The following is a 25,016-nucleotide window of genomic DNA, read 5'->3' as shown; positions in this document are numbered from 1 at the left end:
TAAGGCTGTCATTCAGAATACAGGGAGACAAGCAAAAACGAAAAGAGCTGATGACCAATAAAGCAGTCCTGCAAGAAATATTAATGGGGACTCTTTGAATGGAAAAAAGCCCAAAAGCAACAGAGACCACAAAACAAACAACAGAGAACATCACCAGAAACACCAACTCCACAGGTAACACAATGACAATAAACTCATATCATCCAATAATCACTCTGAATGTAAATGGACTAAACACTCCAATCAAAAGACATAGGGTATCAGAATGAATAAACAAAAAACAAAAAACCAAGACCGACTTATAAGCTGCCTATAAGAGTCTCATTTTAGACCTAAAGACACCTGCAGATTGAAAGTGAGGGGATGGAGAATAATTTATCATGCTAATGGACATCAAAAGAAAGCCAGGGTAGCCATATTTAAATCAGACAATTAGGTTTTAAACCAAAGATTGTAATAAGAGATGAAGAAGGGCCCTATATCATAATAAAGGGGTCTATCAATCAAGAAGATCTAACAATTATAAATATTTATGCCCCAACATGGGAGCATCAAAATATATTAATCAATTAATAATAAACATAAAGAAACTCCATGATAATAATACAATAATAGTAGGAGATTTTAATACCCCACTTATAACAATGAACAGATCATCTAAGCAAAACTCAACAAGGAAACAATCATTTTGAATGACAAACTGAACCTGATGGCCTTAACATATATATCCAGAAAATTTCATCCTAAATCAACAGAATACACAGTTTTTGAGTCCACGTGGGACATTCTTTAGAATAGATCCACATACAAGATCACAAAGAAGCCCTCATAAAGTAAAAATTAAAAAAAAATTAAGATCATACCATACATATTTTCAGACCAAAATGCTGTGAAACTTGAAGTCAACCACAAGAACAAAATCGGAAAGGCCACAAATACATGGAGATCAAAGACCATTCTAATAAAGAATGATTAGGTAAACCAGGAAATTAAGGAAGAAATAAAAAATACATGGAAGCAATGAAAATGAAAATGCCATAGCCCAAAACATTTGGGATGTAGCAAAGACAGTCCTAAGAGGGAAGTACATTAGAATACAGGCTTACTTCAAGAAGCAAGCAAAGTCTCAAATACGCGACCTAAACTTACACCTAAAATATCTAGTAAAGGAACAACAAATAAAATCAAAAGCCAGAAGAAGAAGGGAAATAATAAAGATTAGAACATAAATAACTGACATAGAAACAAACAAAAAAAAATAGTAGAACATTAACAAAAACAAGGAATTGATCCCATTTGTAATTGCACCAAAAACAATAAGATACCTAGGAATAAGCCTAACTAAAGAGGTAAAAAAAAAAAAGTCTCTATTCTGAAAGCTATAGAACACTTATGAAATAAATTGAAGAGGATACAAAGAAATGGAAAAGCATTCCATGCTCATGGATTGGAAGAACAAACGTTAATAAAATGTCTATATGACCTAAAGCAATCTACAATTTAAAGCAAATCCCTGTGAAAATACCATGAGCATTTTTCACAGAGCTAGAACAAACAATCTTAAAATTTCTGCAAAACAACAAAAGACCACTAATAGCCAAAGCAATCATGAAAAAGACAAACAAAACTGGAGGCATCAGGGTTCTGCTATATTACAAAACTGTAGTCATCAAGACAGTATGGTTCTGGCATAAACACAGACACAAAGATCAATGGGACAGAATAGAGAACCCAAAAATGGACCCTCAACTCTATGGTCAAAAATTTTCAAAAAAGCAGGAAAGACCATCCAATGGAAAAAAGCCTCTTCAGAAAATGGTGCTGGGAAAACTGGATGGCAACACACAGAAGAATGAAACTGGACCACTTTCTTACACCATACATAAAAATAAACTCAAAATGGATGAAAGACTTAAATGTGAGACAGCAAACTATTAAAATTCTAGATGACAAGAGAGGCAGTAACCACTTTGACTTCGGCTGTAGCAACTCCTTATTAGACACATCTCCAAAGACAAGAGAAATTAAAAAAAATGAACTATGGGACTTCATCAAGATAAAAAGCTTCTGCACAGTGAAGGAAACAGTCAACAAAACTAAAAGGCAACCTATAGAATAGGAGAAGATATTTGCAAATGTGCTATCACATAAAGGGCAAATGTACAGAAGACATGAGCAGACACTTCTCCAAAGAAAACATACAAATGGCTAACAGACATACGAAAAAAATGCTCAACATCACTCGGCATCAAGGAAATACAAATCGAAACTACAATGAGATACCACCTCACACAGGTCAGAATGCCTAAATTAACAAGTTAGGAAACAACAGATGTTGGCGAGGATGTGGAGAAAAGGGAACCCTCTTACACTGTTGGTGGGAATGGAAACTGGTGTAGCCATTCTGGAAAACAGTATGAAGGTTCCTCAAAAAGTTAAAAAAAATAGAACTACACAGTGCCCCAGCAATTGCACTACTCAGTATTTATCCAAAGGATATAAACATAGTGACTTGAAGGGGCACCAGTGTTTATAGCAGCAATGTCCATAATAGCCACACTATGGACAGAGCCCATATGTCCACTGACAATGAGTGGGAAATGAAGAAGTGGTGTATATATTTATGCAAAGGAATGTTACTCAGCCATCAAAAAGAATGAAGTCTTACCATTTGCAATAACATGGATGGAACTAGAGGATATTATGCTAAGCCAAGTAAGTCAGTCAATGAAAGACAATTACCATATGATTTCACTCATATGTGGAAGTTAAAAAACAAAACAGATGAATATGGGGGAAGGAAGAGGAAAATAAAACAAGTTACAATCAGAGGGAGACAAAGCATAAGAGACTCTTAACTATAGGGAACAAACTGAGGTTTCCTGGAGGGGAGATAGATGGGGGGATGGGGTAAGTGTGTGATGGGCATTAAGGAGGGCACTTGATATAGTGAGCTCAGCAGGTTGTATGCAACTGATGATTCACTGAATTCTACCTCTGAAAATAGTAATACAGTATCTGTTAGTTAAATTGAATTTAAATAACATTAAAAAAAAGTTATGACCAGAGATTTAATCAATACAAATATAAGATCTCTGAAGCAGAATTTAAAACAATGATTATAAGGATATTAGCTGGGCTTGAGGAAAGCATAGACAACACTAGAGAATCCCTTACTAAAGAGCTAAAAGAACTAAAAATTACTCAGGCCAAAACTAAAACTGCTATAATCGAGATGCAAAGCCAACTGGATGCAATGACAACAAGGATAGATGGACAGAAGAATGAATCAGTGATATAGGTGATTAAATTATGGAAAAATGAAGCTGAAAAGAGGGAAAGAAAGGTATTGGGCCATGAATGTATACTTAGGGAACTCAGTGACTCCTTAAAGCATATGAGTCCCAGAGGAAGGAGAAAAGAAAAAAGAGGGCAGAAGTTTTATCTGAGGAAATTATAGATGAAAACTTCCTTAATCTAGGAAATGACACAGACATCAAAATCCTAGATGTACAGAGAGCACCAATTAAATTAAAAAAAAACAAACTGACTATCCCTGATGCATATCATAGTCAAATTCACAAAATACACAGACAAGGAAAGAATTGTGAAAGCAGCAAGGGAACAAAGTCCTTAACCTACAAGGGAAGACAGAATAGGTTCTTAGTGGATCTGTCCATGTAAACTTGACAGGCCGGAAAGCAGTGGAAGGATATGTTAAAAGTGCTGAATGTTAAAAATATACAGCCTCTAAGAATTCTTTATACAACATGGCTCTCATTCAGAATAGAGAGAGAGATAAAGAGTTCCACAGAAACAAAAGCTAAAGGAGTTTGTGACCACGAAGCCAGCCCTGCAAGAAATATTAAAGGGGACACTTTTGATGAAAAAAAAAAAAAAACCAGAAGCAACAAAGACTAGAAAACAATATAGTACATGCCAGAAAAAAAAGAACATACCAAAATCGAAGGCAGTAAGTTCATATCTCTCAATAATCACTTTGAATGTAAATGAATTAAATGCTTCAATCATGAGACATAGGGTATGAGAATGGGTAAAAACAAACAAATGAACAAGCAAACAAGAGCCATCTATATACTGCCTAGAAGAGACTCCTTTTAGACTTAAATATACCTACGCATAGTAAGTGAGGAAATGGAGAAGCATCTATCATGCTTATAGATGTCACAAAAAGAAGGAGTACCATACTTACATCTGACAAACTAGATTTTAAAATAAAGACTGTAAGAAGAGATGAAGGAGGACATATCATAATAAAAGAGTCTATTCATCCAGAAGATCTAACAATAACAAATATTTATGTTCCCAACTTCGGAGCACACAAATATATAAATCAGTAAATAATAAACATAGGAGTATCTGGGTGGCTCAGTCAGTTAGGCATCTGAATTTTTATTTCAATCAAAGTCATGAACTCAGGGTCCAGGGATTGAGCCCTGTGTTGGTGTCCACACTTAGTGGGGGAGACTGCTTGACTCAGGGGGAGTCTGCTTCAGGATTCTCTCTCTCCCTCTCCCTTTGCCCCCCCCCATGTTTGTGTTATCTCTCACTCTTGCAAATAAATAAATAAATAAACAAATAAATAAATAATAAACCTTTTAAAATAATAATAAACATAAAGAAAATCATTGAAATAATACAATAATAGTAGGGGACTTTAACACCCCACTTACACCAATGGACAGAAAATCCAACAGAAAATCAACAAGGAAACAATGGCTCTGAATGACACACTGGACTGCTTAGACTTAAAAAATATATTCAGAACATTTCATCCTAAAGAATCAGAATACACATTCTTTTCAAGTGCACCTGGAACATTCTCCAGAACAGATTACATACAAATCAAACTTCAACAAGTATAAAAAGATCATACTTCATACCATATATATTTTCATTCCACAACACTATGACACTTGAATTCAACCAAAAGAAAAAAAAATTGGAAAGGGCACAAATGCATGGAAGTTAAAGAACATACTGCTAAAGAATGAATGTGTTAACCAGGAAATTGAAAAATAAATTTAAAATGTACATGGAATTCTACCAAACATTTAAAGAACTCATGCCTATTCTACTGAACCTGTTTCAAAAAATAGAAAGAGAAGGAAAACTTCAAAACTCATTCTATGAGGTCAGCATTACCTTGATCCCCAAACCAGGCAAAGACCCCATCAAAAAGGAGAAATACAGACTGATATCCCTGATGAATATGGATGCCAAAATTCTCAACAAGATCCTAGCTAATAGGATCCAACAGTACATTAAGAGGATTATCCATCACAACCAAGTGGGATTCAACCCTAAGATGCAAGGGTGGTTCAACAGTCACAAATCAATCAGTGTGATAGAACACAGTAATAAGATAAAAGAATCATATGGTCTTCTCAATTGATGCAGAAAAAGCATTTGACAAAATACAGCATCCTTTCTGGATTAAAAATTTTCAACGTGTGGAGATAGAGGGTACATACCTCAATTTCATACAAACCATCTATGAAAAGCCCACAGCAAATATCATTCTCAATGGGGAAACCTGAGAGCCTTTCCCTTAAGATCAGGAACACACAAGGTTGCCCACTCTCACCATTATTGTTCAACATAGTACTAGAAGTCCTAGCAACAGCAAGCGGACAAAATAAAGAATAAAAGGTATTCAAATTGGCAAAGAAGAAGTCAAACTCTCTTCACAGATAACATGATACTTTATGTGTAAAACCCAAAATACTCCACCCCAAATTACTAGAACTCATACAACAATTCGGTAATGTATAGGATACAAAATCAATGCACACAAAGCAGTTGCATTTCTATACAATAACAATGAGACTGAAGAAAGAGAAATTAGGCAATCGATTCCATTTAAAATAACACCCAAACCATAAAATATCTCAGAATAAACCTAAACAAAGAGATAAAGGATCTATACTCTAGAAACTACAAAACAGTGATGAAAGACATTCAAGATGACACAAAAAGATGGAAAAACATTCCATGCTCATGGATCAGAAGAATAAACATAGTTAAAATGTCTATGCTACACAGAACAATCTATACTTTCAACACCATGCCGATCAAAATACCAATGTCATTTTTCTAAGTGCTGGAACAAACAATCCTAAAATTCACGTGGAACCAGAAAGAACTCCAAATCACCAAGGAAATGTTGAAAAAGAAAAACAAAGCTGTGGGCATAATGTTGCTTGATTTCAAGCTATACTACAAAGCTGTGATCATCAAGACAGCATGGTACTGGCACAAAAACAGACACTTAGATCAATAGGACAGAATACGGACTCCAGAAATGGACCCTCAACCATAGTCCACTAATCTTTCACAAAGCAGGAAAGAATATCCAATGGACAAAAGACAGTCTCTTCAATAAATGTTGCTGGGAAAATTGGACAGCTATATACAGAACAATGAAACTCAATCATTCCGTCTCACCATACACAAAGATAAACTCTAAATGGATGAAAAACCTCGATGTAAGACAAATTCATCAAAATCGTAGAGGAGAACATAGGCAGTAATCTCTTCAGCATCAGCCACAGCAACCTCTTCCGTGACATGTCTCCAAAGGCAAGGGAAACAAAAGTGAAAATGAACTTTGGGAATTCATCAAGATACAAAGCTTCTGCACAGCAAAGGAAACAGTCAACAAAACAAAGAGGCAACCCAGGGAATGGGAGAAGATATTTGCAAATGACACAACAGATAAAAGACTGGTATCCAAGATCTATAAAGAACTTCTTTTTTTTTTAATAATGATTTTTTTTTAATGATTTTTTATTATATTATGTTAGTCACCATACAGTACATCCCCGGTTTTCGATGTAAGGCTCGATGATTCATTAGTTGTGTATAACACCCAGTGCACCATGCAATATGTGCCCTCCTTACTACCCATCACCGGTCTATCCCATTCCCCCACCCCCCTCCCCTCTGTAGCCCTCAGTTTGTTTCTCATAGTCCATAGTCTCTCATGTTTCATTCCCCCTTCTGATTACCCCCCCTTTCTTTATCCCTTTCTTCCCCTACTGATCATTCTAGTTCTTATGTTCCATAGATGAGAGAAATCATATGATAGTTGTCTTTCTCTGCTTGACTTATTTCACTAAGCATTATCTCCTCCAGTGCCGTCCATGTTGCAGCAAATGTTGAGAACTCATTCTTTCTGATTACTGAGTAATATTCCATTGTATATATGGACCACAACTTCTTAATCCAGTCATCTGTTGCAGGGCATCTTGGCTCCTTCCATGATTTAGCTATTGTGGACATTGCTGCTATGAACATTGGGATACATATGGCCCTTCTCTTCACTACGTCTGTATCTTTGGGGTAAACACCCAGTAGTGCAATGGCTGGATCATAGGGTAGCTCAATTTTTAACTTTTTAAGGGACCTCCACACTGTTTTCCAGAGTGGCTGTACCAACTTGCATTCCCACCAACAATGTAGGAGGGATCCCCTTTCTCCACATCCTCTCCAACATTTGTTGTTTCCTGCCTTGTCTATTTTTGCCATTCTAACTGGTGTAAGGTGGTATCTCAGTGTGGTTTTGATTTGAATTTCCTTGATGGCTAATGATTTTGAACATTTTTTCATGAGTCTGTTAGCCATTTGTATGTCTTCATTGGAAAAGTGTCTGTTCATATCTTCTGCCCATTTTTTGATTTGTTTGTTTGTTTCTCGTGTATTGAGTTTGAGAAGTTCTTTGTAGATCTTGGATACCAGTCTTTTATCTGTAGTGTCATTTGCAAATATCTTCTCCCATTCTGTGGGCTGCCTCTTAGTTTTTCTGACTGTTTCCTTGGCTGTGCAGAAACTTTTAATCTTGATGAAGTCCCATAAATTCATTTTATCTTTTGTTTCTCTTGCCTTTGGGGATGTGTCATGAAAAAGCTTGCTTTGGCCGATGTCGTAGAGGTTGCTGCCTATGTTCTCCTCTAGAATTTTGATGGATTCCTGTCTCACATCGAGGTCTTTCATCCATTTGGAGTTTATTTTTGTGTATGGTGTGAGATAGTGGTCAAGTTTCATTCTTTTGCATGTAGCTGTCCAATTTTCCCAGCACCATTTATTGAAGAGACTGTCTTTTTCCCACCGGATGTTTTTTCCTGCTTTATCAAATATTAGTTGCCGAAAGAGCTGAGGGTCCATTTCTGGGCTCTCTATTCTGTTCCATTGGTCTATGTGTCTGTTTTTGTGCCAGTACCATGCTGTCTTTGTGATCACAGCTTTGTAGTACAGCTCGAAATCCGGCATTGTGATGCCCCCAGCTTTGTTTTTCCTTTTCAACAGTTCCTTGGAGATTCGGGGCCTTTTCTGTTTCCATACAAATTTAAGGACTATTTGTTCCAGTTCTTTGAAAAATGTCCTCGGTATTTTGATCGGGATAGCATTGAAAGTGTAGATTGCTCTGGGTAGCATGGACATTTTAACTATGTTAATTCTTCCAATCCATGAGCATGGAATATCTTTCCATCTTTTTATGTCTTCCTCAATGTCTTTCAAGAGTGATTTATAGTTTCTAGAATATAGGTCCTTTACGTCTCTGGTTAAGTTAATTCCAAGGTAACGTATGGTTTTTGGTGCTATTGTAAATGGGATGGATTCCCTAATTTCTCTTTCTTCGGTCTCGTTATTCGTGTATAGAAATGCAACTGATTTCTGAGCATTGATTTTGTATCCCGCCACGTTACTGAATTGCTCTATAACTTCTAATAGTTTGGGAGTGGCTTCTTTTGGGTTTTCCATATAGAGTATCATGTCATCTGCAAAGAGAGACATTTTGACTTCTTCTTTGCCAATTTGAATACCTTTGATCCCTTTTTGTCGTCTGATTGCTGTTGCAAGGACTTCTAGTACTATGTTGAATAATAGTGGCGAGAGTGGGCATCCTTGTCGAGTTCCTGATCTTAAGGGAAAGGCTTCCAGCTTTTCCCCATTGAGAATAATATTTGCAGTAGGCTTTTCATAGATGGCTTTTATGAGATTGAGAAATGTACCTTCTATTCCTACACTCTGAAGGGTTTTAATCAGGAAAGGATGCTGTATTTTGTCAAATGCTTTTTCGGCATCGATTGAGAGGATCATATGGTTCCTGAGTCTTTTCTTGTTGATATGATGTATCACGCTGATTGATTTGCGAATATTGAACCACGCTTGCATCCCAGGTATGAATCCCACTTGATCGTGATGGATAATCCTTTTAATGTACTGTTGGATTCTATTAGCAAGTATCTTGTTGAGGATTTTGGCGTCCATATTCATTAGGGAAATCGGTCTGTAATTCTCCTTTTTGAGGGGGTCTTTGCCTGGTTTGGGGATCAAGGTAATATTGGCCTCATAGAATGAGTTTGGTAGCTTTCCTTCTGTTTCTATTTTTTGAAATAGCTTTAGGAGAATAGGTATTATTTCTTCTTTGAATGTTTGGTAGAATTCCCCAGGAAAACCGTCCGGGCCTGGAGTTTTGTTATTTGGAAGGTTGTTTATCACTGACTCAATTTCTTCATAATTAATTGGCCTGTTTAAGGAATCAATTTCTTCCGGTTTCAATCTTGGTAGTTTATAGGTTTCCAGGAAGGATTCCATCTCTTCCAGATTGCTTAGTTTATTGGCATATAGCTGTTGATAAAAATTTCTAATAATCCTTCCAATTTCAATGGTGTTCGTCGTGACCTCTCCTTTTTCATTCATAATTTTAATAATCTGGGTCCTTTCTCTTTTCTTTTGGATAAGTCTTGCCAGTGGTCTGTCAATTTTATTGATTCTCTCAAAGAACCAGCTTCTAGTCCTGTTGATCTGCTCTACTGTACTTCTGGTTTCTGCTTGATTGATTTCAGCTCTAATTTTGGTCAACTGCTTCCTCGTGCGTGGATTAGGCCTGTCCCTCTGTTGCTGTTCCAGCTTCTTGAGGTGAGAATATAAAAACTGCATTTTAGATTTTTCTATTCTTTTGAGTGAGGCTTGGATGGCTATGTATTTCCCCCTTAGGACTGCCTTTGCAGTATCCCATAGGTTTTGGACTGTTGTATTTTCATTCTCATTGGTCTCCATAAATTGTTTAATTTGATTTTTGATTTCCTGGTTTATCGAGTCATTCCTGAGCAGGATGGTTCTTAGTCTCCAAGTGTTTGAGTTTCTTCCAAATTTTTCCTTGTGGTTGAGTTCCAATTTCAGAGCGTTGTGGTCTGAGAATATGCAGGGGATAATTTCAATCTTTTGGTATCGGTTGAGACCTGTTTTGTGTCCCAGAACATGGTCTATTCTTGAGAATGTTCCATGGGCATTAGAATAGAATGAGTATTCTTTGGTTCTGGGGTGTAGTGTTCTATATATATCTATGAGGTCCAACTCGTCGAGTATGGCATTCAAAGCCTTTGATTCTTTGCTTAGTTTTTGCCAGGGTGTTCTGTCTATTTCTGAGAGTGGAGTGTTGAGGTCCCCTACTATTAATGTATTTTTATTTATATGTCTCTTTATTCTGGTTAAGAGTTGGCTTGTGTATCTTGCTGCTCCCCTGTTGGGGGCATATATATTTATAATTGTCATATCCACTTGTTGAATACTTCCCTTAAGAATAATATAGTGCCCTTCTGCATCTCTAACTATAGTCTGTAGTTTAAAATCCAATTTATCTGATATGAGAATTGCTACCCCAGCTTTCTTTTGAGGTCCATTTGCGTGAAAGATGGTACTCCATCCCCTTACTCTCAGTCTGAATGCATCTTTGGGTTCGAAATGAGTCTCTTGTAGACAGCAAATGGATGGGTCATTTCTTTTTATCCAATCTGCAACCCTGTGGCGTTTTATGGGATGGTTCAAACCATTTACATTAAGACTGATTACTGAGAGATATGATTTTAATGTTGCCATGTTGCCAGTAAAGTCTTTGTTTGTATTGGCTGTGACTTTCTGTTCTGTATCACTCTTGGGGCCTTTTTACTTTTATAGAACCCCCCGTAATATCTCCTGTAGGGCTGGTTTCGTGGTTACAAAATTGGTTAGTGACTGGCGATTCTGAAATGTCTTTATTTCTCCATCAATTCTGAATGACAGCCTTGCTGGATAAAGGATCCTTGGCTGCATGTTTTTCTCTGAAAGAGCTTTAAATATGCTCCCCCAACCCTTTCTCTCATTCCAGGTCTGTGTAGACAGGTCTGACGTAATTCTGATGCTTTTGCCTTGGTACGTGAGAAATTTCTTTGCCCTGGCCGCTTTCAATACTGTATCCTTGCATCTAATATTTGCGAATTGCACTATGACGTGACGTGGCGTAGGTTTGTCGTGGTTGAGCTTGGGAGGGGTCCTCTCTGCCTCTTGGACACGAATGTTTGTTTCCCTTGCTAGATTAGGGAAGTTTTCAGCTACAATTTGTTCAAATATCTCTTCTAGACCTCTGTTTTTCTCCACCCCCTCGGGGATGCCGATGATTCTAACATTGGATCGTTTCATTGAGTCAGTAATCTCCCGTAACCTACATTCGTGGGCGTGGATTTTTTTAAGACCATCTTCTATTTTCATTTTTTCCTCTATTAACCCATCCTCCAATTCACTAACCCGTTCCTCTGCTTCTGCGACCCTGGCCGTCAGAGCCTCTAGTTTTGCCTGCATTTGGCTCATAGAATTTTTAATTTCTGTCAGATTCGCTCTCATTTCTGTCCTTAGGGATTCTATATTCTCAGTAACCTTTTCGTTAATAGTTTTTTCAATTCTACTCATCATTTTGACCATCGTTACTCTGAATTCCATTTCTGATAATTTGGTTACATCCATATCCATTATTTCTGTGGCAGAGGCCACAGACTCACTGTCTTTTCTTTGCTGGGGGGGGCTTCTCCTTCTTGTCATTCTGATGAGGAGAGGTTGCGGGGTTGTCCAGAGCCCAAATTATTGACTGGGTCCCAGGCCGTGCCCCTTGTTTTATAGGGATCTTAGGGATGTGGGCTTCTTCTTTAAAGATTTTATTTATTTATTTATGTGGCAGCCAACCAGCGAGAGAGGGAACAGAAGCAGGGGAGTGGGAGAGGAAGAAGCAGGCTCCCAGCGGAGGAGCCCGATGAGGGACTCCTTTCCGGAACGCTGGGATCACGCCCTAAGCCGGAGACAGGCGCTCAATGACTGCGCCACCCAGGCGCCTCGGGTTGTGGGCTTCTTGATTTTTCAGCCTGCCTTCTGTGTTCTGGGGGAGGGGCCTGCCGCGCCGATACTCAGGCAACCCTGTTTGGGTAGAGTCTCCGTGTCCCCTGCGAGGGAGGATGGGGATGGGCACTCTCTGAGCCGGTATTTCCAGGCTTTTGTTCTCTGGCGGCTTTCCCTGGCGGCCGGCTATGCCTCTTCTGAGAGTCAGAGCAGCAGAGGCTGCATTGTCACAGAACAGAGGGATTGCGGCCCGTTTTCCACTGATGTTCTGGCCACTTTAATTCTATTACTGTTGGTGCTGCTCAACCCTGCAGCGTCCCGGGATGTGCGCACCAACTCGACGTCCCTGCCCTCACTTCCAGGGCCGGCGCGTCTCTGTCCTTTGTGTTTCTAATGCCGCCAGCCACCGGCCGCCCCGCACGCTCCCGGGTCTCCTGGTCTCAGTCTATGCCCGGTGAGCACACCTCGATTCCGGAGTTTCGGGAGAAGCCTGGTGGCGGGTGCACCCGGTTCAGGGTCTCACTCTGCTGTTTCGCGGGTGCCGACCGCGAGTCCGCCCGCTCCCCCATGCAGGTGGCCCGCCAGCCGCCAGCCGCCCCGCGCGAGCTCCGGGAGTTCCCGGTCTCAGTCTGGATCCCGTGAGCACACCGGGATTCCGGTGTTCCGGGAGATGCCTGGTGGCGCGCGTTCACGGCTCACCGGTCTCAGTCCGCTCTCTCGCGGGTGCCCTCTGTGAGTCCGCCCGCTCCCCCGTGCAGGTGGCTGCCGCTTCCCGACGCCCAAACGCGGCGGCTCCCTCCCCCTTCCGTTTATCTTCCGATATCTGTGCACGGTTTACAGCTCCCCTCTTCGTACCTCAATACTCAGCGCTGGAGATGTTCATTTGTAGAGATCCAGATGCATCATGCTGCGTCTCAGGCTGATTCCGTGGTTATTTAGGCTGGTCTGGTACCTATCCAGCTCGACTCAGGGGACCGGCTGAAAAAGGGGTCCCCTACTCCTCCGCCATCTTAACTCCTGTCCCTATAAAGAACTTCTCAAACTCAACACCCAAAAACCAAATGATCCAGTCAAAAAATGGGCAGAAGACATGAACAGACACTTCTCCAAAGAAGACATACAAATGGGTAATAGACACATGAAAAAATGTTCAACATCACTAGCCAACATGGAAATTCAAATCAAAACCACAATGAGATACTACATTACACCAGCTAGAATGGCAAAAATTGACAAGACAGGAAACAACAAATGTTGTCAAGGACGTAGTGAAAAGGGAACCCTCTTACACTGTTGGTGGGAATGCAAGCTGGTACAGCCCTCAGGAAACCAGTGTGGAGGTTCTCCAAAATTTAAAAATAGAGCTACCCTATGCCCCAGCAATTACACTACTAAGTATTTACCCCAAAGATACAGATGTAGTGAAAAGAAGAGGTACATGCATCCCAGTGTTCATAGCAGCAATGTCCACAATAGACAAACTGTGGAAGGAACCAAGATGCCCTTTAATAGATGAATGGATAAAGGAGATGTGGTCCATGTATACAATGGAATATTACTAAACCATCAGAAAGGATGAATACCCACCATTTGCAATGACATTGATGGAACTGGAGGGGATTATGCTAAGTGAAATAAGTCAAGCAGAGAAAGACAATTATCATATGGTTTCACTCATATGTGGAACATAAGGAATAGCAGGGAGGACCATAAGGTAAGGGAGGGAAAACTGAATGGGAGGAAATCAGAGAGGGAGACAAACCATTTAAGACTCTGGACACCAGTAACCAAACTGAGGGTTGCAGAAGAGAGGGGCTGGGGAATGGGGTAATCGGGTGATGGGTATTAAGGAGGGCATGTGTGGTGATGAGCACTGGGTGTTATACACAATTAATGAATGACTGAACACTAATAAATAAATAAATAAATATTGAGTAAATAATAAATAATAGAATAAAAGGAATAAAAATAAAATAATAAAATATCATGTACATGGAAGCAAATGAAAATGAAAACAAAAGAGTCCAAAACCTTGGGATGCAGCAAAGGTGGTTCTAAGAAGGAAGTATATTGCAGGCCTAACTCAAGAAACAATAAAATTCTCAAATATACAACCTAACCTTTCACATAATGGAGCTAGAAAAGGAACAGCAAATAAGGTCTAAAGCCCGCAGAAGACGAGAATAATAAGGATTAGAACAGAAATAAACAACATAGAAATAAAACAACAACAACAACAGTTAAACTAAGAGCTAGTTCTGTGAAAGAATTAATAAAATTGAAAACCCCAGCCAGACTTAATGAAAAAAAAAAGAGAAAGGACCCAAAGCAATAAAATCATGAATAAAGGAGTAGAGATCACAACCAACACCTGAGAAATACAAACAATTCTAAGAAGATACTTTGAAAAATTATAGGCCAACAAACTGGGCAATCTGGAAGAAATGATAAATTCCTTGTAACATACAAACTACCAAAATTGAAACAGAAAGAAAGAGAAAAATTGAACAGACCCATAAGAGGCAAAGAAATTGAAACAGTAATCAAAAATCTCCCAACAAACAAAAGGCCAGGGCAGATGGCTCCTCGGGGATTTCTACCAGTTATTGAAAGGTGAGTTAATACCTATTTTCCTGAAACTTCCAAAAAAATAGAAGTGGAAGAAAACTTTCAAATTGCATATATGAGGTCAGCATTACCTTGATATAAAAACCTGACAAACGCCCCACTAAAAAAAGATAATTATAGGTCAATATCCCTGATGAACACGGATGCAAAAATTCTCAAGATACTACCAAATTAAACCCAACAATACATAAAAGAATGATTCACAATGATCAAGTGGGATATATTCCTGTGTTGGAGTGGTAGTTCAATATTAGCAAATCAATCATCGTGATACACCAAATAAATAAGAGAGAGGATAAGAATCATATGATCCTCTCAATAGATGCAGAAAAAGCATTTGACAAAATACAACAATTTTCTTGATAAAAATCCTCAAGAAAGGAGGTGTAGAAGGAACATACCTCAACATCCTAAAGGCCATATATAAAAGATCCACAGCTAATATCATCCTCAATGGGGAAAACCTGAGAGCTTTTCATCTATGGGAAGGAACAAGACAGGGATGTCCACTCTAAACACTGTTTTTCAGAATATTACTGGAATTCCTTGCATCAGCAATAAGACAACAAAAACAAAAGGTATCAAAATCAGCAAGGAAGAAGTCAAACTTTCAATCTTTTTATTTCACCTAATACTCTATATAGAAAACCTGAAAGACTCCACTGCTAGAGTCTGCAAAATTGCTAGAACTGATACAGGAATTCATCAAATTCATGGGATATAAAATAAATTTACAGACATCTGTTCTATTTCTATAAACCAATTATAAAGAAGCAGGAAAAGAAATCAAGGAGTTGATCCCACTTGCAATTACACCCAAAACAATAAGATACCTAGGCATAAACCTAATTAAAGAGATAAAAGTTCTGTACTCTAAAAACAATAGAACACTTTTGAAAGAAATTCAAGAGGACATAAATAAATGGAAAAAGCATTTCATGCTCATGGATTGGAAGAACAAACATTGCTAAAATGTATATACTACCCAAAATAATCAACACATTTAATGCCGTTCCTATCAAAATATGACCAGAATTTTTCACAGAACTAGAAAAAATTATCCTAAATTTGTTTGGAACCACAAAAGACCCCAAGTAGCTAAAGCAATCTTGAAAAAGAAAAATAATACTGGAGGCACCACGGTTCTGGATTACAAGCTACATTACAAATCTGTAATCATCAAGACAGTATGATACTGGCACAAAAACAGACACATAGATCAATGGAACAAAATGGAGAACCCAGAAATTGACCCTAAACTCTTTGGTCAACTAATCCTAGACAGAGCAAGAAAGAATATCCAGTGGAAAAAAGACAGTCTCTTCAGCAAATGGTGCTGGGAAAATTGGACAGCCACAGGCAGAAGAATGAAACTGGACCACTTTCTTACACCACACACAAAAAGAAATTCAAAATGGATTAAAAACCTCAATGTGAGACAGGAATCCATCAAAATCCTAGAGAAGAACACAGGCAGAAACCTATTTGACTTTGGCCCTAGCAATGTATTTTTTTTTTAAGATTTTATTTATTTATTTGACAGAGAGAGAGAGAGCCAGTGAGAGAGGGAACACAAGCAGGGGGAGTGGGAGAGGAAGAAGCAGGCTCCCAGCATAGGAGCCTGATGTGGGGCCTGATCCCAGAACGCCGGGATCACGCCCTGAGCTGAAGGCAGACGCTTAACGACTGAGCTACCCAGGCGCCCCTAGCAACGTATTTTTTAATATCTATTTAAATTCAATTGACTAACATATATTATTAGTTAAAGAGGTAGAGTTTAGTCTTACATAATACCCATCCCTCTCCCCTCCAACAACCCTCAGGGTTGTTTCCTATAGTTAACAGTCTCTTATGGTTTGTCTCCCTCCTTGATTTTCTCTTGCTTCATATTCCCCTCCCGTCCCCTATGATCTTCAGTTTTCTTAAATTCCACATACGAGTGAGATCATATGATATTTGTCTTTCTCTGACTGATTTATTTGCCTTAGCATAGTACCCACTAGTACTATCCATGTCATTGCAAATCCAAAATTTCATTTTTTTCATAACTGAGTAATATTCCACTGGGTGTGTGTGTGTATCATATCTTCTGTATTCATTCAACTTGATGGACATCTGGGTTCTTTCCATAGTTTGGCTATTTTGGACATTGCTGCTATAAGCACTAAGGTACATGTGCCCCTTCAGATCACTACATTTGTATATTTGAGGTAAATACCTAGTAGCGTAATTGTTGGATCATAGGGTAGCTCCATTTTCAACTTTTTGAGGAATCTCCATACTGTTTTCCAGAGTGGCTGTACCAGTTTGCATTGCCACCAACAGCATAAGGAGGTTCCCCTTTCTCCACATCCTCACCAATATCTGCTATTTCCTGAGGAACTTCCATACTGTTTTCCAGGGTGCACCAGTTTAAATTCACACTAACAGTGTAAAGAGGTTCCCCTTTCTCTGCATGCTCACCAACATTTGTCATTTCTGGATTCTTAATTTTAGCCATTCTGACTGGTGTGAGGCAGTACCTCATTGTGGTTTTGATTTCTATTTCCCTGATCCCGAGTGATGTTGATCATTTTCTTGTGTGTCTGTTAGCTATTTCTTTATTTATTTGGACCCTTTCTCTTTTGTTTTTGTTCATTCTGTTTTTGGTTATTGGTTTGTCAATCTTGTTAGTTCTTTCAAACAACCAGGTTCCCCGTTTTGTTTATCTGTTCTCCTGGGGTTTTTATATGATTTCTTTCTTCTCTAATCTTCATTTATTTCTCTTATGCTGCTGAATTTAGGCTTTATTTTTTTCCATAACAACTTCTTACTCATCACATTGTTGAGGCAAGGGAAACAACAGCGACAATGAACTTTTGGGCCATCATCAAGAGTAAAAGCTTCTGAAAACCAAAAGACAAGTGATAGAGTGGGAGAAGATATTTGCAAATATCTAGTCAGCTAAAGGGCTAGTATCCAAAATCTATAAAGAACTTATCAAACTCAACACCCAAAGAACAAATAATCTAGTCAAGAAATGGGCAGAAGACATGAATAGACGTTTCTCCAAAGAAGGCATACAAATGGCCAACAGACACGTGAAAAAATGCTCAACATCACTCGGCATCAGGGAAATACAAATCAAAACCACAATGAGATATCACCTTACGCTAGTCACAGTGGCTCAAATTAACAAGTCAGGAAACAACAGATGTTGGCGAGGATGCAGAGAATGAGGGAACCCTCCTACACTATTGGTGGGAATGCAAGCTGGTACAGCCATTCTGGAAAACAGTATGTAGGTTCCTCAAAAAGAAAAAAGAAAAAATAGAACTACATTACAATCCAGCATTTGCATTACTAGGTATTTATCCAAAGGAACAAAACTACATATTTGAGGGGTATATGCACCCCGATGTTTGTAGTAACATTATCAACAATAGTCAAACTCTGGAGAGAGCCCAAATGTTCATAAACTGATGAATGGATAAGGAAGACCTGGTATGTATATATATACAATGGAATCTTACTCAGCCATCAAAAGATTGACATCTTGCCATTTACAAGGACACGGATGGAACTAGAGTGTATTATGTTAAGCCAAACAAGTCAGTCAGAGAAAGACAAATACCATATGATCTCACACGTATGTGGAATTTAAAAAAGGAAATGGATGAACATATTGGAAGGGGGAAAAGAAAAAAAAAGAGATGGGGAAACAAACTATTAGAGACTCTTAATGACAGAGAAAACCAGGGTTGATAGAGAGAGGTGGATGGGTGATTGGCTAGATCAGTGATGGGTATTAAAGAGGGCACCTGTGATGAGCACTAGATGTTCTATGTAAGTGATGAATCAATGAGTTCTGGTACTCCAGAAACCAATATTGCACTGTATGTTAACTATCTAAAAATTAAATTTAAAAAAAATAACAGTTTATTTTACTGTTAACTCATATTTGGCATATTTCTTCATTTTATTGTGTATTGTTTTACTTTGTTTCCTTTTCTAATTTATTATTTTAGAAGTGCAATTGGCATACAATGTTATATATTTTTTTTTATTTAAAAAACATGTAGCAAATATAAATGCATTAGGTCAACAGTGCCAACTTACAAATTCAACCAAATCGGAATACATGCTCAATTTTTCAGGAGTGAACTTCAGTCCTACTTGTGCTGCTTAATTGGAGCGAGATCCTCCATGGGGCATTTCGTGCAAGGATGATTGGAAAATCAACGTACAATATCTCAGATTCTATAGCTAAGAATCTAAGGATCTTCGGTGAGAGCTTGAGGTTGGGGAAAATTTGAGAAATAAGAGGACGCTGACCCTTGCACGCCCCCAGGTGACCAGCAGACAGCCTGTGTCACACTTCAAGTGCCAACGATTTAAGGTCAGAAGCTCCTTTCCCCTCGCTATCATTCCACGACACTCAACCTGGCCTCCAAAATACAAACCACAACCTGTCTTTGTGGCACCAACTGGCTGATACCTAGGTATGTGCAGGACTGACTTTGAATCAGAGCACATCTATTCATTCTAGAAGACAAAGAATACAAATAACGTGCTTGATCTGCACAGGTTTGACGGACTTTGGTCACCTAGTAAATTCCAGACTGGCTCCCATTAGTGGTCAATAGAAGGTTTTGCATTTGGTTTAGAAACCAAACTAGGTTAAATCAGGCCTTTATTTCAACAGTACAAACTCTGTTTATTTGGGTGTAAAGTGCCAGTTTTATATACAAATCAGTAAGTAAACTTTAAAATCTGCTTTGAAGCACCAAGGCTGACATCTCCTAAGGGCCTTGGAGTCACTGATTAATCCTGCTGGTTCAGACTCACTCCAGGGTCCCCACACATAGAGCCCTGATTGCCATTAAGAGCCATAGTGAACTCACGGACAGACAGCCTACTTGCAAAAGCCAAACACAGCCAAGGTCTTGCCTAAGAATCCAAGTAGCTTTTGTCTACGCTTCTTTCTAAGTCAGACGACTAGCATCACTAATCAACAGGCTTGCTTATGAGGTAGCTACACAGTTTTAACAATACTATTGATGAACATTATGGATAATTCATGGTGTAGCTGGTTTGATACACTTCAAGCAGCTGATTTTTTTTTTTATGAGAAAGGTGGGGGGGGGGAACCAGCAAAATAAGAGCACATCTTCATTCACTTAGAAGTCAGCATCCAAGGTAAAAGAATTCTCTGTTGGACTTGACATCACTCCTATCCTCTGATACTCACCTACTCTATTCTCAAAGAAGTTAGTCTTCCCTTCCAGTGAAATATTCTACATAAAGTCAAATGGATTTTCTACTCTGAAAACCTTGCTAAAACCTAGCTCCAGCATAAGTCGGTCTGCCACAAACTCAATATATTGCTTCATTAACGTGCAATTCGTCCCAATGAGCTTCACGGGCAAGGCCTCCATGAGGAATTCCTGCTAGATCTGAATGGCATTGATAATGATTTCCCTCACTCTCTGCTCAGAAGGTTTATGGACCAGGTGTTTGAACATCAGGCAGGCAAAGTCACAGTGTAAGCCCTCATCTCTGCTAATAAGTTCATTGGAAAATGTGAGGCCAGGCATCAGGCCACGATTCTTGAACCAGAATATCGACGCAAAAGAACCAGAAAAGAAGATTCCTTCCACAGTGGCAAAGGCCACAACCCGTTCTCCATAGGTAGCCTCTTTGTCCCCAATCCAACGCAAAGCCCAATCTGCCTTCTTCTTTACACAAGGCATTGTCTCGATGGCATTGAAGAGAAATTACAATGTCATATTAGCTAGAAACTACAAATCACTCTTGAAAGACATTGAAGAAGACACAAAAAGATGGAAAAATATTCCATGCTCATGGATTGGAAGAATAAACATAGTTAAAATGTCTGTGCTACCCACAATAATCTACACTTTCAATGCTATCCCAATCAAAATACCAATGACATTTTTCAAAGAACTCGAACAAAAAGCCCTTAAATTTGTGTGGAACCAGAAAAGGCCCCAAATTACCAAGGAATTGTTGAAAAGGAAAAACAATGCTGGGGGCATCATGTTGTCTGATTTCAAGCTATACTACCCAGCTGTGATCACAAAGACAGCATGGTACTGGCACAAAAACAGACACATAGACCAATGGAACAGAATAGAAAACCCAGAAATGGACCCTCAGCAGTTTGAGCAACTAATCTTTGACAAAGCAGGAAAAAAAAAAAGTGGAAAAAAGACAGTCTCTTCAATAAAAGGTGCTGGGAAAATTGGACAGCTATATGTAAAAGAATGAAACTTGACCACTCTCTCACACCATAAACAAAGATAAACTCCAAATGGATGAAAGACCTCGATGTGAGACAGGAATCCATCAAAATTCTAGAGGAGAACATAGGCAGCAACCTCTACGACATCGGCCAAAGCAACCTTTTTCATGACACATCTCCAAAGGCAAGAGAAACAAAAGATAAAATGAACTTGTGGGACCTCATCAAGATAAAAAGCTTCTGCACGGCCAAGGAAACAGTCAAAAAAACTAAGAGGCAGCCCACGGAATGGGAGACGATATTTGCAAATGACACTACAGATAAAAGACTGGTATCCAGGATCTACAAAGAACTTTTCAAACTCAATACATGGGAAACAAATAATCAAATCAAAAAATGGGCAGAAGATATGAACAGATGCTTTTCCAATGAAGACATGCAAATGGCTAACAGACACATGAAGATATGTTCAAAAGCGTTAGCCATCAGGGAAATTCAAATCAAAAGCACACTGAGATACCTCCTTACGCCAGTTAGAATGGCAAAAATTGACAAGGCAAGAAACAGCAAATGTTGGAGAGGATGTGGAGAAAGGGGATCCCTCCTACATTGTTGGTGGGAATGCAAGTTGGTACAGCCACTTTGGAAAACAGTGTGGAGGTCCCTCAAAAAGTTAAAAACCGAGCTACCCTATGACCCAGCAATTGCACTACTAGGTATTTACCCCAAAGATATGGATGTAGTTAAGAGAAGGGCCATATGCACCCCAATGTTCATAGCAGCATTGTCCACAATAGCTAAATTGTGGAAGGAGCTGAGGTGCCCTTCAACAGACGAATGGATTAAGAAGATGTGGTCCAGGGGTGCCTGGGTAGCACAGTCGTTAAGCATCTGCCTTCAGCTCAGGGCATGATCCTGGCATGCTGGGATCAAGTCCCACATCAGGCTCCTCCGCTGGGAGCCTGCTTCTTCCTCTCCCACTCCCCTGCTGTGTTCCCTCTCTCGGTGGCTGTCTCTCTGTCAAATAAATAAAATCTTAAAAAAAAAAAAGAAGATGTGGTCCATATATACAATGGAATATTAGCCATCAGAAAGAACGATTACCCAACATTTGCAGCAACATGGACGGGACTGGAGGAGATTATGCTAAGTGAAATAAGTCAAGCGGAGAAAGACAATTATCATATAGTTTCACTCATTTGTGGAACATAAGGAATAGCAGGGAGATCAGTAGGGGGAGGGAGGGAAACATGAAGGGGGGGTAAACAGAAGGGGGAATGAACCACGAGAGACTATGGACTCTGGGAAACAAACTTAGGGTTTCAGAGGGGAGGAGGTGGGGTATTGGGATACGCCAGTGGTGGGTATTAAGGAGGGCATGTATTGCATGGAGCACTGGGTGTTATACACAAACAATGAATCATGGAACACTACAACAAAAACTAATGATATACTGTAAATCTAATCATATCAATAAACACATTAAATGTAAATCGATTTAACACTCCAATCAAGTCAGAGATTTTTAGATTGGGTAAAAAGAAATTAAGAACTAAAATATAATTTTGATCCAAAGATGCACATAAGGTAAAGATAAAAAAAATAGAAAAAGATACAATGCAGATAGTAACCATAGGTGAGCTAGAGTGGCTATATTAATATCAGACAAAATGAAACCATGGCATATCAAAATTGAGCTACCCTATGATCCAGCAATTGCACTACTGAATATTTACCCCAAAGATACAGACGAAGTGAAGAGAAAGGCCATATGCACCCCAATGTTAGCAGCATTGTCCACAATAGCCAAATTGTGAATCATGGAACACTACATTAGAAACTAAGGATTTACTATTTGGTGGCTAACATAACATAAAAAATTATTATAAAAAAGTAGCTTCAAAGTGTATAATATATTGATTTAAGAATTCAATACATTATTCAGTGCTCACCATGATAAGCGTAGCTACCATCTTCCACCATACAATGTTATTGAAATGTTATTGACTATATTTCTCATGCTGTACTTTTTTATCTCTGTGCCTTATTATTTTATAACTGGAAATTTGTGTATCTAATACTACTTCATCTGTTTTGCCTATACCCCTATCCAAATCCTTTTTAGCTACCACCAGTTTGTTCTCTATTTTGTTTGTTTGTCTTGATTGTTTGTATTTTAACCAAAATTTATTTTAACCAAAATAAATTTTTATTTGTTTTTTTAACCTTGTATGGTAGTGTTTTTTTTTTTTTAAGATTTTATTTATTTATTTGACAGAGATAGAGACAGCCAGCGAGAGAGGGAACACAAGTAGGGGGAGTGGGAGAGGAAGAAGCAGGCTCATAGCGGAGGAGCCTGATGTGGGGCTCGATCCCATTACACCGGGATCACGCCCTGAGCCGAAGGCAGACGCTTAACCGCTGTGCCACCCAGGCACCCCTGTATGGTAGTGTTTTTTTAACAGAGAAAGTAATGTTAATTTTTTAAAGTATGTTATGTTAGTTACCATACAGTACTTCATTAGTCCCCGATGTAGTGCTCCATGATTCATCCTTTGCACAGAAGACATGAACAGACACATCTCCAAAGAAGACATACGAATGGCCTACAGACACATGAAAAAATGTTCAACATCATTAGCCATCAGGGAAATTCAAATTGAAACCACACTGAGATAACACCTTACACCAGTTAGAATGGCAAAAATTAACAAAGCAGGAAACAACAAATGTTGGTGAGGATGTGCAGAAAGGGGAACCCTCTTACACTGTTAGTGGGAATGCAAGTTGGTACAGCCATTCTGGAAAACAGGATGGAGGTTCCACAAGAGGTTAAAAATAGAGCTCCCCTACAACCCAGCAGTTGCACTACTTGGTATTTACCCCAAAGATACAGGCATAGTGGAAAAGAAGGGGCACATGCACTCCAATGTTCATAGCAGCAACGTCCACAATAACCAAACTGTTGGAGAAGTCGAGATGCCCTTCAACAGACGAATAGATAAAGATGTAGTACATATATACAATGGAATATTATTCAACCATCAGAAAAGGTGACTACCCACCATTTGCATCGACATGGATGGAACTGGAGGGGATTATGCTGAGTGAAATAAGTCAAGCAGAGAAAGCCATGTTTTTATTTAAATTCCAGGTAGTTAACATACAAAGTGTACAATTCAGTGATTTGACACTTACATACAAGAGCTGGTGCTTATCTCAAATGCCCTCCTTAATCCCCATCACCCATTTAATACATCCTAGACCCAGCACCCATCTGGCAAACATCAGTATGTTCTCTGTAGTTAAGAGTCTGTTTCTTGATTTGCCTTCCCCCCCACAATGTTCATTTATTTGTTTCTTAAATTCCACATATCAGTAAGATCATATGATACTTGTCTTTCTCTCACAGATTTGTTTAGCATAATACTTGCTAGCTTCATTCACCTTATTCGCATGGCAAGACTGCATTCATTCTTTTTATGGCTAAGTAATATTCCATATATATATATATATATATATATATATATGGCATATCTTCTTTATCCATTTATCAGTAGGTGGACATTTGGACTCTTCCCATAATTTGACTATTGATAATTTTTGCTTTAAATATTCAATGCATTTATCCCTTTGAATCAGCATTTTCTTTTCTCTTGGGTAAATACCTAGTAGTAGAATTCCTGGATCCAAGGGTAGCTCTATTTTTAACTCTTTGAGGAACCTCCACACTGTTTTCAGGAGATACTGTACCAGTTTGCATTCCCACCAACAGTATGAGAGGATTCCCTTTTCTTTGGACCCTTGCCAAAACCTGTTTCCTCTGTTGTTAATTTTAGCCTTTCTGACAAGTATGACATGATATCTCATTGTAGTTTTGATTTGTTTTTCCCTAATGATGAATGTTGTTGAGCACCCTTTCATGCATCTATTGGCCAGCTGGACGTCTTTGCAAAAATGTCTATTCATGTCT

The 25,016-nt window shown here is 38.9% G+C and overlaps 1 pseudogene; it reads right to left on the bottom strand.

Annotated features, from left to right (window-relative positions):
- Positions 1-19,876: 19,876 nt before the first annotated feature.
- On the bottom strand, positions 19,877-20,552 carry LOC103660021 (annotated as a pseudogene).
- Positions 20,553-25,016: the final 4,464 nt, after the last annotated feature.

This window comes from Ursus maritimus, unplaced genomic scaffold (genome assembly GCF_017311325.1).
Source record: "Ursus maritimus isolate PB19 unplaced genomic scaffold, ASM1731132v1 scaffold_27, whole genome shotgun sequence".
NCBI classification, from domain to species: Eukaryota; Metazoa; Chordata; class Mammalia; order Carnivora; family Ursidae; genus Ursus; species Ursus maritimus.
This window is presented reverse-complemented; position numbering and strand designations above follow the sequence as displayed.